Consider the following 17266-nt stretch of genomic DNA (forward strand, 5'->3'; position numbering starts at 1 on the left):
TTGGAAAGAGAAATGAGAGAGATGCAAGAAAATCATGAAAAACTAACTTGCTAAAGGAGGTCCAAACAAATACTGAAGTAAATAGCCCCTTTAAATTAGACTAAATCAAACAGCAAAAGAGATACAAAAAGTCAATGAGGAGAAGAATGCTTTAAAAAACACAATTGGACAAATGGAAAAGGAGGTTCAAAAGCTTACTGAAGAAAATAGTTCTTTAAAAATTAGAATGGAGCAAATGGAATCTGAAGACTTTATGAGAAATTGAGATATTATCAAACAAAACCAAAAGAATGAAAGAATAGAAGACAATGTGAAGTATCTCACTGGAAAAACAACTGACTTGGAAAATAGATCCAGGACAGAAAATTTAGAAATTATTAGACTATCTGAAAGGCATGATAAAAATAGACCTTAGACATCATATTTTGAGAAATTATCAAGGAGAACTGCCCTGATATTCTAGAATGAGAGAGTAAAACAGAAATGGAAAGAATCCACTGATAACCTCCCACAAGAGATTCCAAAAGGAAAACTTCTAGGAATATTGCAGACAAATTCCAATATTCCCAAGTTAGGGAGAAAATATTGCAAGCAGCCAGAAAGCTACATTTCAAGTATTGTGAAAACATGACCAGAAAAACATTGGACTTATAACCTTCTACACTAAGGGATAGGTGGGCTTGGAATGTGCTATGCCAGAAGTCAAAGGAGACAGAGTTAAAACCAAGAATCATCTAACTAGTAAAACTGAATATAGAACTTCAGGGGAAAAATGGTCATTCAATGAAATAGAGGACTTTAAAGCATTCTTGTTGAAAATACCAGAGCTAAATAGAAAATTTGACTTTCAAATACAAGAGAAGCATAAAAATAAACAGGAAAGAGAAACCATAAGGGACTTATTAAAGTTATACTGTTTATGCTCCTACATGGAAAGATATTTGTAACTCATGTGATCTTTCTCAGTATTAGGATAGTTAGAGGGAATATTTCACATAAAGAGGAAAGAAAAAGCTTTTCAATGGAGTAGAAGAAGGGGAAAGCGAGGGGGAATAAGTCAGCCTTCCTTTAATTGGATTTGGTTTCAGGAAGGAATAATATACACACTCAATTGGGTATGGAAGTTCTACTTACCCTACAGGAAAGCAGGGGGGAAGGGGATAAGAGAGGGGATATAATAGAAGAGACAGAAGATTGGGGGAAGAGATAATCAAAAGCAAACACTTAGGTAGAGGGACAGATCAAAGGAGAGTATTGAATAAATAGAGGGAGAGACAGGATAGAGGGAAATGTAGTTAGTCTTCCACAACATTACTGTTATGTAGGTATTTTGTGTGACCACACATGTATAATCATTTTTTAATTGCTTTCCTTCTCAATGAAGGTGGGTATGGAGGGATGAAGGAAGAAAATGTGGAACTCAAGGCTTTAAAAATGAATTTTTGAGGTTGTTTTTATATGTACCTAGGAATTAAGCTATATAAGCAATGGGTTATAAAAATCTACCTCACCCTACAGGGAAATAGAAAGGCAGGGGATAAAGGACATAGGGGATAATAGAAGGGAGGACAGATTGGAGGAATGGGCAATCAGAATACACACTATCTTTGGGTGGGGGTAGGAGGAAGATGGGGAAAAAATTTGAAATTCAAAATTTTGTGGAAATAAATGTTGAAAACTGAAAATAAATTTATACGAAAGACTATAGTACTGATCAAATGGTAAATGAGGCATAAAGCGTCACTGAAGAAAAGAACTCCTCAAAATGCAGAATTATCCAATAGGAAAAAGAGGTAAAAGTCCACTGAAGAAAATAATTCTTTAAAAATTAGAATTGGATACATGAAAGCTAATGAATCTATGAGATATCAAGAAACAATAAAACAGTCAAAAAATGAAAAGCTGGAAGAAAATGTAAAATTTCTCATCTGGAAAACAACTGATATGGGAAAAAAGATCGAGAAAAGATAATTTAAGAATTATTGAATTACCTGAAAGCCACGAACAAAATTAAGAGCCTAAAAGTCATATTTCAATAAATTATAAAGCAAAACTGCCCTGATACCTTAGAAGGCAAAATAAAAATTGAAAAAAATCCAGTAATAATCTTCTGAGAGAGATCCTAAAATGAAATCTCCCAGAGCCTCCAGATCAAGGAGAAAATGTCAAGCATCCAAAAAGAAATCACTGAAATAGCATCGAACAACAGTCAGGATCACACAAGGTCCCAAAGAGCTTCAACATTAACCAAGTGGAGTGCTTGGAATGTCATATACTTGAAGGCAAAGGAGCTAGGATTATAACCATGAATAACCTGCCCAGCAAAAGTGAGTATAATCAGATTAAAAAAAAAACACGAGATGAATAGAAAATTCAGTATTCAAATATTCAAGACTGAAGAGAAGCATAAAAAGGTAAGTGTAAAAGAGAAATCATATAAACAATTTACATTCTGATAGGTGAACATGATACATGTAACTCTTAAGAACTTTATCACTATTAGAACAGTTAGAAGAACTCTATATAGACAGAAGATACTAGAATGATTAGATTAAAATGGTCTCAGAAATAAAAGGAACAAGTGAGAAGGAGGAGTGCACTAGTAGAAAGGGGGAAAGAGAAAAAAGGGTGGGAATTATCTCACATAAAATAGGTGGACAAAGAATAGCTTTTACAGAGGAAGGGATAATAGAATTAGTTCAAAAACAGAACAATGCATACACCTACTCAATTGGGTATAGAAATTCATTTTACCTAACAGGGAAGTAATAAGAAAAGGGGATAAGAGAAAGGTAGGGAGTGGGGTGATAAAAGGGAGAGAAGACAAAAGGAGTATTTGGTCCGAAGTTACCAGACTTTTGAGGAAAGATAGGGTACAGAAAAAAAGAGAGAAAGAAGGATAAACAGGAAAAAAATAGAATGGAGAGAAATACCCAATTAGTAATAATCACTATAAATGTGAATAGATTAATTAATTCATCCATAAAACAGAAGCAGACAGCAGAATAAATTAGAAACCAGAAATAAATAATAGGTTGTTTGCAAGAAACACACTGGAAACAGAGAGCTACACTTAAAAAAGAAAAAGAGACTGAAGAAGAATCTATTAGCATCAGCTGAAGCAAAAAAGCAGGGATAACAATGTGATATCAGGGGGGAAAAAGACCAAGCAAAAGTAGACCAGATTAAAAGGAAAAGCCAAAGAAACTACATCTTGATAAAAGGAAACACAATCAATGAAGGAATATCAGTACCAAATTTATGTAATATAGCATAGCATCCGTTTTTTGAAGGAAAAGTTAATTGAATTAACAGGAGGAAATAATATAAGTATAGTGATGGGGAGCCTCAATTTTCATATCAGAGATAAATAAATCTAACCAAAAACATAAATAAGAAATTGAGAAGATGAATAGAATTTTAAAAAATTATATAGAACTCTGAAGTTAACTGAATGAGAATATAAAGGAACTTTTATCAGATGTATCTTTTTATCAGATATACCTGGCATCTTCACAATGATTGTACATGGATTACTACATCAAAAACCTCACAAATAAATGCAGAAAAGCAGAAATATTAAATGTACTTTTCAGACCAAAATGCAATAAAATTATATTTAATAAAAAATCTTGGATGAACAGATTAAAAATTAATATAAACATAAATTATCTTATCCTTAAAAATGGGTCAAAGAGCAAAATCATAGAAACATTAAAAAGAATGACAGAAATGAGATAGCTTGCTAATATCTAAAAGGTATATGTTTCACCCAAAGCAATATTTAGTAAAAATATATCTCTCAATGTGTACATCAATAAAATAGAGAATGAATAAATCAATGAATTGAGAAAGCAATTAATTTTTTAAAAATAGAAAAACATACAAATTCCCATTTAAACACCAAAACAGAAGTTCTGAAAATCAAAAAAGAAATTAAGAGAATTAAAAGTTAAAAAATAAACACTGAACTAATAAAGAAATCTAGGAGCTAGTTTTATAAAATATAGATAGATGTTAGGTAGGTAGATAGATAGATAGGTAGGTAGGTAGATAGATAGATAGATAGATAGATAGATAGATAGATAGATAGATAGATAGATAGATAGATGGATGGATGGATGGATGGATGGATGGATGGATGGATGGATGGATGGATGGATGGATGGATGGATGGATGGATGGATGGATGGATGGATGGATGGATGAACAATTGGCAATTTGATGCAAAAAGCCAACCAAATCTGCAGTATCAAAAATGAAAAGGGCAAATACATTACCAATGAAAATAAAATTAAAGCATATTATGAGTAATTTTGCCAATAAACAGGTCATCTAAGTGAAATGGATAAACATTTGCAAAAACACTCACAGTTTCCCACATTTCCTGAAGAGGAAAAGGAATACCTAAATAACCCTATCGAAAAAAAAGATATTCAACAAGGTATAAATGAACTCTCTCAGAAAAATTCCCCTGGATCAGAAAGATCTACAAGTAAATCCTACTAAATCTTTAAGGCACAATTAATCTCCAAACTATATAAACTATTTGAAAAAAAACAGGTAAAGATCAAGAGTCTTACCAAAGCACTTTTATGATACAAAATATGGTTTTGATAACTAAACCAGGGAAAGGAGAGAGAAAGAAAGAGAGAGAGAGAGAAAGAGAGAGAGAGAGAAAGAGAGAGAGAGAGAGACAGAGAGAGACAGAGACAGAGAGAGAGAGAGACAGAGAGACAGAGAGACAGAGAGAGACAGAGACAGAGACAGAGGCAGAGGCAGAGACAGAGACAGAGACAGAGAGACAGAGAGAGAGACAGAGAGACAGAGACAGAGACAGAGAGACAGAACAGAGAGAGAAAGAGAGAGCAATCTAGCGACCATGGTAATCTAGTGTTTGATAAAGAAAAATCGAATCTTTGGGGTCGTTTGATAAAAAAAAATGACAAAAATAAAAGCGGTGTGGCAGAAACTAGGTATAGACCAAGATCTCACACAATGTACTTGAATACAGTTAAATGGGCAAATGATTTTGACATAAAGGGCAATATCATAGTTATGGGGAAATAATATATACTGGAAGGGGATATAGAAATATAGGAATGCTAATACACTGGTATTGGACTTATGAATTGGCACACCATTCTGGGGAACAATGTGGAACAATGCCCAAAGAGCTATAAAACTCTCCTTAACTTTTAACCCAGTAATACCACTGCTAGATTTGCATCCAAGAAAGATTTAAAAAAGTGGGGTCTATTTGTACAAATATATTTCATAACCACTCTTTTTGTAGAAGCAAAAAATTGGAAATTGAGGAGATGCCCTTCAACTGTGGAATGACTGAGCAAGTTTGATGTATGATTGTCATGGAATACTATTGTGCTATAAGAAATGGTGAGCTGGATGGTTTCAGAAAAATAAAACACCTGGGAAGTCTTCTATGAACTGATGTAAAGTGAAGTGAGCAGAATCAGAACACTGAAAACAGTAACACTAATACTGTAACAATGATCAACTGTGAAAAATTCAACTACTATTTTCAAAAAAGTGATCCAAGACAATTCCAAAGGACTCAAAATGAAAAATGCTATCCACCTCCAGAGAGAGAACTGATGATCCCTGAGTATAGACTGAAGCATACTTTTTTTTTCATTTTTCTTTCTTGCTTTTCTTTGCAATATGTATAATATAGAAATATGTTCTGTATAGCTTCACATATATAATTGATATCATATTCCTTGCTTTCTCAATGGATGGAAGAAGGGTGGGAGGGAAGGAATTTGTGAATCATTTTTTAAATGAATGTCAAAACTAAATAAATTAAAACCAAAAACAAACAAAAAGTGTTTGTGACAGACTGGAGGGAGAAACTTGGCTAAATTTAACACTGCAGTTCAGGAGGTATAGATTAGGAATCATTTGTAGAAAAATGAAATTAAAAGCAGGGAGAAAATAACACTTCTAAGGGGGTGGGAATATTAAGAAGAGGAGAGAAATGACAACAGAAGTATGAAAAATTGGAACATGTAAAGCGCTAGATAAAAAAGGAAGTCATTTAAAAGAGATATAAAAATCCTAATCAAGGGGATAGGAGAATGGGAGAAAAAAGTTTTCAGATAGATATAGCCACCAGAGTCCAATGCTATGTAAGAATGATGTTGATCATTCTGATGATGCTGATGATGATAAGGAGGAAGAGGAAGTGGAAGATTAGGGCTTATAATTATATAGACCATTAAAGTTTGAAAAGAACTTTACATGTATTATCTCATTTGATACTCAAAACAGCTTTGTGAGTTATGGACTATTATTATCTTCATTCTATCAGTTTGGAAACTAAGGCTGAGAAGTTAAATGGAACTTCGAAATATACTTATTGACCTGGAGGTAGTATGGTATGGGGGAAAGTTTTGTTCAAATTCTGTCTCCGTTCCCTATGTGACCTTTGTAAGTCACTTCTTGTTGCTAGGGTTCCACTTCCCTCACTTATCCTAAGTCTTAGTTACCTCATCATTTAAATGAGCGTTTTGGACAAGAAGACCTCTAAAGTCCCTTCCACATCAAAATCTATGACCCTAATCTGTGAGGGAAAAACATTTAGAGAGACAGTGAACAGAGAAATAACTAAAACAAACAAAAACACCCATACTGTTTTATTGCACCAGATTACTATTCTAATCCAGCCAGATGATTGAATATCTCTATGGGAGTACAGCAAAAAAACCATCTGGAGAAAAAACAACAACTTAAAGCACATAGTCTACTGAGAGTGGGAAACATACTTCAATATCTGATATAAAGACAGAACTTTGAAAAAAAATTAATGTTAAAACAATGAAAAATAAAAGATATAATTGTGTTTTTAATTAGATTCAGATTTAGAACCAAAAAGGTTTAAAAAAAACCAAACTTCAAAATAATAATCTTTTATATCTAGAAGTAATCCTGTACAGACAATCTAGTTCAGTAATTCTTTCCCTGCTCTACAAATAAGAAAACTAAGCCACAATGAGAAAAAATAAGTTTACCAACTGTAATTTAAAATGGGGAGATCTTTCTCATTCATTAATAGGTTCTTGTGACCTGCCTAGATCACATGAATCTGCATCACATAGAGCCAGTGCTGGGAGGAGTTTGCTGAATGGGTGGAACAGGAAGAGGCAGAGCTAGAGAAAAGGTGAGAAGAAGTTAGACTTGAGAACAGTTAGAGCTAGGAAGGATGCAGGAGACTGGCTAGTGTGAGTGAAAGAGATTGTGATTTGCTTAATGGAGGTGGGTTGTAGGAAGCCTAGTAGGGGGAAGGCTAGGGGATGGTGTTGTTCTCTGCATTGTAATTGTGTATAGATTTTTGTTGCTGTGATGGATTTGGCTTTCTGGTGTCTGAATAAATGTTTTGGTTCTGTCTTCCATATGGAGAGCCTGTGGTACTTTGTGATTCAGAACTGTGCTGCAATATTCATGGCCACTGTAGGCACTGTGAATATCCCATTGGCATTACACAAACAGCACAAATATATTAAGTTACAGTGTTAGTGACTAAACACAATTTTTTTCCCTGTGGTTTTGTTTTTGTTTTTTGGTCTGAGTTTGATATTCTTTCTACTTTATCACTATTTATTTAAGTTCTGTATCTGGAACAAGAAGATAATGGTTTGATTCCTGACCCTATCCTTTCTTGTCTTAGTGAGCTTGAGGAAGTCACTTAGATTGTAAATGACTCATTTTCCTTTTTTGTCAAAAGAAAGGGGTGTTTTGTAAGAGTTTTATGGTTCTTTTCAACTTTAAGTCCTGTGATTCTATGATCCGAGCTTTTCATCAATTAAACAGCAAGGAATTAAACCCTTGGAAATGAACATTTTCTTCTTTTTCACCCACCAATCAATAAGCATTAATTAAGAATTTTCTCTGTACCCTCCCGTTTTTTTTCTGTGTAGTAAGGAGAAATGATAGGGTAGAAGATTTAATAGTAGAAGTGATCTTTGAGTTCATGGAGTTGTAGCTACCATACTCAGATCCAGAGCAGTTAAATCCAGAGTCACAAAGATCTCTGAACTAAGATCTTGCTGATTCCCAATCTATCACCCTAATCATTGCCTCACTGTGTCGTGTGTGTATGTATGTGTGTGTGTGTGTGTATGTATGCATGGATTTGTGTATATGTATGTGTATATTTATGTATACACACACACATGAATTTTTCCAAAAAGAATGAATGTTATGAAAAAGAGGGATGAAGTCAAACTCTATTAATGTAAAAAAGCAGATCTGCATGTGAAGTGTGTGGCAAAGGCCAGGTTCTAAAATTACAAAAATCTCCAGGTCACTTAGTAATTTAAGGATATCTCACTTTTAAATACAGGTATTCCTAAAGTTACAAATACTTAGCTTGCCAATGCTCCCTTAGAGATGAGCCAGGGACACATAGTCTCCTGCTCTGAATAATAATAAAGCTGTTCTAGGCCCATGGTGCCATCTGGTGCCAGCACAGAGAACCATCTGTGCCAACTTATCTCTTTCTCCCTCCTCCACCCTCAGATCACAGAAAATCACTGTGACTCTTAGAACTGGAGGGGACTTTGGAGATCCTCTTGTACAAACCTATCATGCGCAGATGAGAAAACTAAGGCCAAGAGATAAGAAAATTCGTAGCTGCTGGTCACACAACTAATAAATAGCAAAGACTCTAACCCATACCTTTTAAGTACAACAGTGATCTTTCCACTAAACCATTATGTCTCTTTTTAAAGGGTTGGAGGGAGAAATTCTCCCCCTTCCTCCCACTTTTCCCACTAAGAATATACCTCAAGTGAGCTGACTTTTGAGGCCAGTTTCAGGCATAATATGTTTTTAGAGACAAAGAGAAGTAGATCCACTATACAAAAAAATCTCTCCTGCTTGGCAGCTGATTGATATTCTGCCTGTCATTGCACCTTTAGAGATAAAAGACTGGAAAAAAAAAAACCTCTCTAGGAACATTAACCCCAAGATTAAATCTCTTTTGGTCATATTGTAGATGTTAATGAAAATCTTTGCTGTGTCACTAAGGGTTACTTTGATACACAGTAGGGAGGTACTGGGCAATTGAAAGAAGGAAAAAAGCACATAAAGGAAGTTGACAGCACCAGGAACAAATATCCTCTCTCTTGCAGTTTGGCAGGGACCATCCCTGCTTATTTTCATCTGTACAGATAGAAGACTCATGCAAAACAAAACAAAACAAAACAAAACAAACAAAAAAAAAAACAACTTTCATGACCCAGCACACAGAAGAGGAGCGCATCCTGGCAAAAACTTACCTCTGGACAGAATACTGTTGCGTACATTGTCAGACAAGACTTACATTCTGGATGTCTGTTTATTTTTTTTCTTTCCTTTGTCATAAGAAAGGGTGCAATATAGAGGGTCCATAGGTGGAAAATGTGATGTCAATACAAAATATATTAATAAATACTATATTTTAAAGTTAAAAAACATATTAAACCACAAGGCATTTCTAGCACTTTCGTGCAAGGAAAAAGTGTTAGGAGGCTCACAGAATTATTTTCATGGGGATTGGAGAGAGGAAATATTATTTGTAAGCTCTGGAATAGAGGGCTTCAAATCCTGCCTATGATACTCTACTTGTATGACCTTAGGAAAGTGACAACCTCTCTGGTTCTCATTTTTTTTTCACTTGTAAAATAATAGGATTGAATTAGATTATCTCTGAGGTCCCTCCCAGTTCTCATTCAATATAAGTTCAATAAGAACTATTTGGACCTTAACCCTCTTTCCTGTACCATATAGTAACTGAAAGCCTCTAATAAAGGATGAAACAGATTTTAGAAAGATTTTTATGCCTATATAATTCTCATTCTTTACTTCACAGCTTGAAGGCTCTCTGAAGGTACTCCTTTGCCCTAAGGTCTGCACGTTCTTTTTTGATAAGCTTTTGTCTATTGTAGTAAAAATTACTCCAAGAGTGGTAAGAGCAGAGTGGTGAACTACCTCAATTGGTAAGGAAAATGTTTCCTTTTCCGGGCAATGTTAACTATTCTGGAGTTCTCTTAGAGTTATGTGATAGACTTATGGAGCAGGATTTCAATGTTTTTCTTTTCTTTCTAATTTCATTATTTTATTCTAAACTCAAGAAAAAAACATTTCAATAATATAGTAGAATCAAAAAAAAAGATAATTATACATGAAACTGCAAATATATTATGCAGAACTTACTATTCATTTTAAATGTACAATTAAGTTATTATGCAATTCTCTTTTTTTTTCTTTTTCCTTCCTTCCACCCTAGATATGGCTATTATTACACACAAAAACATACATGCACATGTAAAACCATTCTATGCATCTATGTATCAGTTCTTTCTCAGGATGTCTATAACATTTTCCTTCATGTGTCCTATCTAGTTAATTGTGGCGTTTATAATATTCAAAATGACTTAATCACTCAAAATTATTCTTTTCTCCCAATTTTAATATATTTCTTCTTTTCTTTTACTTAGTAGCATTTTTTTCCAATTACATGTAAGAATAGTTCTCAACATTCATCTTTGTAAGATTTTGACCTCCAATTTTTTTCTCCCTCTCTGACTTTCCTCTCCCCTCCCCAAGGCAGTAAGCAATCTGGTATGAGGTATACATATACAGTCATGTTAAACATATTTCCACATTAGTCATGTGGTGAAAGAAGAATCACAAAAAAGGGAAAAACCAAAAGAAAGAAAAAAAGTGAAAATAGCATGCTTCAATCTGCATTCAGATTCCATGGATATGTTCAGCATTTTCTATCTTGAAACATTGCATATGCAAAATTATTCTTGAAAGAATATTGTTTTTATTGTATATAAAATTCTCTCAGTTCTGCTGTGACCCTTCATTATCATCTATGATCCTAAGATGAAACTGAAAGATTAATCATTGAGTACCAGTGCAAGAGGGGATTTAACCTGGTTACTAGTCCCAAACAGGTAAATTAAATTCACTACCAGGGAACTCAAAGAATTTCCAGAAAGAAAGAAAATGTATACCTTGGTGTTTTATGTTATTATGGGATAATTATTTGCAAAAATTTTTCATTTGGGTTACAGACCATTACTGATGTGCTTCTAAAGGACTGCTTTTCTCAATTTGCAGTCTAATTCAGTAAGAAAATTTTATTTAAACTTTTCTTTCATAAGACCAATGAGGATAGCAACTTCTGTATCTTATTGGAACTGTATCCTATTCATGACAGTCAGGGAGTCAATAACATAACCTGCAATATGATAATTAAGTTTGTGGTAATAATAGTCAGCATTTTATAGTGCCTTGAGGTTTAACAAAGTGTGTTAATATATTATCTCATTTGATCCTCACAATAACCCTGTGAGACTTCTATTATTATTCACATTTTAGAGATAAGGAAACTGAGGCTCAGGGAGGTTAAGTGACTTATTCAGGGTCAAACAGTCTGATTTGAACTTAGGCCTTCTTGAGCTCAATTCAAGAACTCTATCTACTCTACCATCAAACATCAGTAGAGGTAGCAGAAAAAATAAGTAGTCCCCAGGATTCTTAGTTCTGAAAAAAAGCTCACTAAATTTGATTATTTTCTCTCATGAATGCATGACAAAAGTAATTCTCAGAATGTTTCTTATGACTTTGTGTTGAATCAAACTCGAAAGGGAAGAATAAAAAAATGAATGTATTTAAAAAAAAACACAGGAAGACACAAAAAAATCAAGTGTATGCCAACTTATTGCAGTACTAGTTCCCACAATTAGAATGCAAACTCCTTTTGCATAGAGATTGTTTCATTCATTATACTTGCATCCCAAGCACCTACATATAGTGTTCTGTTAAAGGTAGCTTTTGGATGGAATGAATGAATAACAATATTCTACATGCTCCAGAAATCCCAAGGGAGATCACCAGCACCCATTTAACAGACTTATGGAAGGACATGAACTAAAGCTGTACAGGTAAGCAGGCAAGGGTGGGTTGAGATATTCTATGGTAGAAGAAATATATATCAATTAGAGCTCAAAATTCATTAGAATTTTGAAGTTTCATTAAATTGCAAACATAAAGAATATAACATTTTGCCTTAGAACATAAGGGAACAAAGAAATGAGCAGAAATAGAGTATAGAAAGTGAAAATGAAATGACAATGTAGAAAATAAGAGAATCTCGAATTCTTAAAAGTTAAATATCTAACTATTCTCTAAATATTTGTAGCCCATCAAATGTGAAAATGAATGAAAGAAAAGCTTAAAATTTTAAAATATGAGTAGAATGTCTCTTATACTAAAAATATACATATATGCAAAATAAAAACTATATCTAGTAATTAGAAAATCATTCTTCTTCTCAGGGACATAAGATTTGTGATGTTTCAAGGTATAAGTTTGTGCATATATATATGGATACTTATTTTCTTAAATGAAAACTTTTTCTTTAATAATCCAGGAATATTCCCATTAAAAAGCATGTTGTATAAACTGGATGACCTTTCAAGGTAATCTTCTGTTCATTATCATTTGCTTCCTTTCCTTCAATGATTATGATTTGGAATGTAGTATGCCATTTCCTGGAGGAGTATAGCAATATCTCATTTATATGCAAGATAGCTAGACCATGAAATATACTGGGTGTCTTTACATTTTTTTTTTACAATTGAAGGTTAACCATTTAAAGCATTTGTCTTGTTTCAATCACATTTAGTAGACATTTTTTCTAAAATACATTTTTACTAAGACATACTATGTGTGTTCTAGTAACTGAATGTAGCAAGTCTTTGATTTTTCTGTGGGGAATATATTCATGATGACCACATAGCCAGTAACCGTCTGAAGTGTAACTAAACATCGGTCTTCTTGCTCCAGTAGACTAATCCACTCCATTATGATGCATCTTTCTTACTCTTGACTTAGTGTCATCATTATGGTCAATGTTTTGCAATGTTGAGATTTAGATAGTCCTGAAGGACTAGAAGGGAAATGTACTGATCATGGCACCTTAGGAGAGTGTGGATGGGATAAAAATCATTCCTGATTTCATTTTATTTTCTTACCATTTGTCTGTTTTACATAGAAATTAATCATGATACTTAAAGTACGTAGCTGTATGTGGTCTTGAGCATTGTGACAATTATATATATATATGTATATGTATATGTGTGTATACATAGATGTATAGATATAGATATATGTATTAAGGATTGATTGAAAAGTTGAAGCAGCCTTCTACAAAATTGTTTTCTTGCTATCTTTAGCTGTTATTTTTTACACACCATCGAGCAACGACCAAGTTCGACAACAGCCATCATTACATGACAGTTTCACCTGCTACATGTAGGCACACCACCACCTTGTGGGCTAATAAAGGAAAATAAAGCCGGCTTGTATTTTCACACCTGCAGGCATATATTGGAGGCATGTCATCAATATCGCATTGATGCTTTTGTTTGCTGAGGTGCCAGACTTCTTTATACTAGATAGTAACTGAAGTTTCACTGTATGGAGTTATATATTGATATTAAAAACTAAGTAGGCAAAATGAAAGCCCTATAAAGATTTCAATACAATTCGGGCAGGCAAAAAGTTGACACAATCCTTTTGCTCCAAGCAATCAATAATTCAGATTATGAAATATTATGAAATGTATAATAGTTTCTTCACTGGGCTTGAAATTTGGAGTACCTTGAGGCAAATCCTGCTTTTTTAGGCCTTTGGGCAAATAATATCATCTCTCTGTGTCTCAGTTGGGTCTGTAAACTTTTTGAAGGGGAGTGAGAGGTTGAATTCAATAGTTTTTAATTTTCCATCTGGTTCAAGATACTTTGATCCTATGATCTTGTTTTCCAAATTAAAAACTATGTAGCTTTACTTTTTTAAAATGTAAAGTGCATATATGTATGTGTATTCAAGCAAACACGTTTGCTGTGCGTAAATATATGATGTCAATATGGTTGGTATTTTCTTGGATCCTTAATTTCTATTAGAGATATTAAGGCCAAATTAAATTTCTTGACATTTTTGAGATCTAAAAAAAGGAAAAGGTGGGTAGATAGATGATAGAATCAATCTATTTTATAGATCTGTCTACATCTAGTTAGACAGACAGACACATAGATAGATACACAGACAGATAGGCAGGCAGAGAGAGAGAGAGATAGAGAGAGAGAGAGAGAGAGAGATAGATAGATAGATAGATAGATAGATAGATAGATAGATAGATAGATAGATTGATTGATTGATTGACTGAACATATCTGTCTACTTTAGAAGAAAAGACAGATAGATAAAAAGATAAATAAATGGATAGATAGAATCTCACTTAGAGAAATACCCCCTCCTAAGTAGCCACACATTTGAAAAGGTATAAAAATAAAAAGTATTTAGGCTAAGTTCTACAATATTTAATATCTAAATTTTTGTATCTGTTAGTGAAAATTTTCTAAAATGATTTGTATAGTTTTTCTTATTTTACATTCATGAAATTCTAATGAGACTGTATTTTGAATTTTCTAGTTTCATGGAGATGTTCCTGGATTCTCAAAAACTATGTTGTCAGAATACAAGATATAGCAATACAATTACTGAATTGGAACAATATTGAGAAACAGTTCATTAATAAACTATCTGAAGTCCCAGTTTAGATAATTTGTTGTAGAAGTTCCATCTTTGCTTACCTCAGAGAGGCTTATCATCAGGTGACCACAAAGTTTTCATGTTTTTGGCCTTAGTAACCCACAAAACAACTCCCACTTCATAATATTCTCCTCCCTCATCTCTGACTCCTGACTTCCCTGGTTTCTTTCAAGTATCAGTTAAAATTCCAGTATCTACAAGAAGCTTGTACTGATCCCTCATTCTACTATTTCCTTCTTTCTATTGATTAACTCAAATTTATCATATGCATGTGTACCCGCACTTATCATTTTTGTGTTTAGCTATTTTTATATTGTGTCCCCATTAGATTGTGACCTTTCTGAGGGCAGCAACTGTCTTTTGCCTTCCTTTATATCCTCAGAGCTTATGACAGTGGCTGGCATAAATGTGCTTAATAAATGCTTACTGAAAAATTAACTACCAAAAACGTGAAGGAAAATGCTATCTGCATCTGGATAAAGAATTACTAAATAGATTTATAGAAGGATTTCAAATACAGACAGACAGACAGAGAGACAGATAGATGGATGGATGGATGGATAGATAGATATAGGTGCAAGGACATTTGTGTCTTTTATCATGGAGGAAGGAAGAAAAAAAGAAAGAAAAAAAGAAATTTGCATGATAATTTTATTACATATTTGGAGGTTATAGCAATTTGTACATAATAGATTTGCAGTTTCATGTGCCATTACCTTTTTTTATGTAATGCTATGTTATGGAAATGCTTGTTTCATTCTTGAACTAAAAAAAATAAACTTTAAAAAAATGCTTACCAACTGACAGTTTTCTTCAAGATTCAACTCAACCCTTCTTCACAAACCGTTTCCTCATTCCTCAGGCTCCTGGTGCTCTTTTTCCACAAATCACCTCACATATAATCTGACTGGTTTGTCTTCCCCAATAAGAGTTGAACTCCATTACATCAAAGTTGGTTGCTTTGTTTTTTTAATTTTTCTCTTTGTATTTCTAGCATCTAGTATGGTGTCTGACACATAATGAATGCTTAATAGGTGCTTGCTGTTTGTTGATTGATTGGTGAATACTGTCCACTGCATTATAGAAGAGCTGCTATATGCGTTGGTGAAGCAAGTACTTACATGATCAAAACACAAATACTTGAAGTATTGAAAGGAATCATTCCACACAATAGCTTCCCTCAGGGTGTGGATAACGAAGTTTAATGTTGGGTAAAGAATGGAAGACTAGTTCAGTACAGAAAGGCCACTGGTATAACATCTATATAATTCCACACTGAACCACCTGCACACTGTATAACCCAGCTGGTAGATGACATTAATATGAATTGTTAAACTATAATAATCAGGAGCTCCTGTTTCATAAATAAGATGTATGAAACTAAGAGTTTCTAACTAAGAGAAACTCGACTAAGAGCTAGAAGTCACCTTAGAGGCCATTTGAGTCTAATCCCTTCATTTAACTGATTAGTGAACTGAGGATAAATGACTTTCCCAAGATCACAAAACTAATAATTGTCTCATAATAAATATGAAACAGAATTTGAACTCAGACCTTCTTAACTCCAAGACCACTGTCCTATCCACTCTGGCACACAGCCAGACTCAGAGCTGAGCTCAACTCAGCAGTTATTTTTCCTATGCTCTCTACTTCTAGTCTATTTGAACCCCTCAATCCAATAAAAATCCCCCCAGTTAAACTAATTAATAGTGTGTAAAAGCACTGTTTTTATATATAAGTAGCCTAACAGCTGGTTGGCATAGTGGATAGGGTGTTAGACTTGGAGTCAACAATATTTCAGTTCAAATTCTGCCTCAGACATGTAATATATATGTGACCCTGAGTAAGTCATTTAACTTCTCTCAACCTCAGTTTCTTCATTTGTATAATGGGGATCATAATCATATTTCTCACAGTGTTGCAAGCATCAAATGAAATGATACACATAAAATGCTTTGCAAACTCCAAAATGCTCTATATTGCTAGCTTTCATCATTATTATTTAATATTTGCACATTTGGCATTATACCATACTGTATCACCTTTTTATTTTCTCCCTTGGACCTTACTGCAATGTACACTATTCTTTATTATTTTTATCACACAGGAGACACTAAAGTATTACTATTCAGAGTCATAATTAGGGAAACTGAGGCTTTACCTTAGGGTGCCAAATTTAGAGAGGGCTGAATTAAGAAAACACCAACAATGTTTTAGTCTTTTGGCAGCATAGTAAACAGTTTAGAGACTAGTTAAAAAACAATTAGTTAAAATAGTATGCTACCAGGTTAGGTTTAGCTCATCTCCAACCATGTCCTGTTCTCTCCTATGTAGTGACTTCCTAAAAGTATCCTCATGTTAAAGTCTTGATATCTATATCCTCATCTCCATGTTTTGTGCTACATGGTCTAGGTGTAGTTTTACATCATTTGTCCCGTGCACAATTCCTAGTTTTTACATTATTAATATTCCAACACAGAACTGTACTGTCTGTAAATAGATAAAACCACAAAATCACAGGTAAGTGTATCTCCAGCTTCAAAGTTTCTGAATGCTGACCGAGGAAAACTGTTTTAAAATTTTAAGGTATTACTTACAAAAAAAATCCTTAAAATATGGCAATTCAATGAAAAACACTT

General features: G+C 33.7%; 1 protein-coding gene and 1 long non-coding RNA gene across 2 annotated transcripts in view; one reads left to right on the plus strand and one right to left on the minus strand.

Moving 5' to 3' along the window:
* Positions 1-8176, plus strand: part of LOC140512017 (uncharacterized) — a 419018-nt gene extending 410842 nt beyond the window's left edge. Inside the window, exon 3 of the long non-coding RNA XR_011969752.1 lies at positions 5297-8176. This is a non-coding gene — a long non-coding RNA (uncharacterized lncRNA). The remainder of the gene's footprint in view (positions 1-5296) is intronic.
* FSTL5 (follistatin like 5) overlaps positions 1-17266 on the minus strand; it is a 1060999-nt gene that overhangs the window by 1019266 nt on the left and 24467 nt on the right. The gene's annotated exons all lie outside the window — the stretch shown is intronic.

This window comes from Notamacropus eugenii, chromosome 6 (assembly GCF_028372415.1).
Source record: "Notamacropus eugenii isolate mMacEug1 chromosome 6, mMacEug1.pri_v2, whole genome shotgun sequence".
NCBI classification, from domain to species: domain Eukaryota; kingdom Metazoa; phylum Chordata; class Mammalia; order Diprotodontia; family Macropodidae; genus Notamacropus; species Notamacropus eugenii.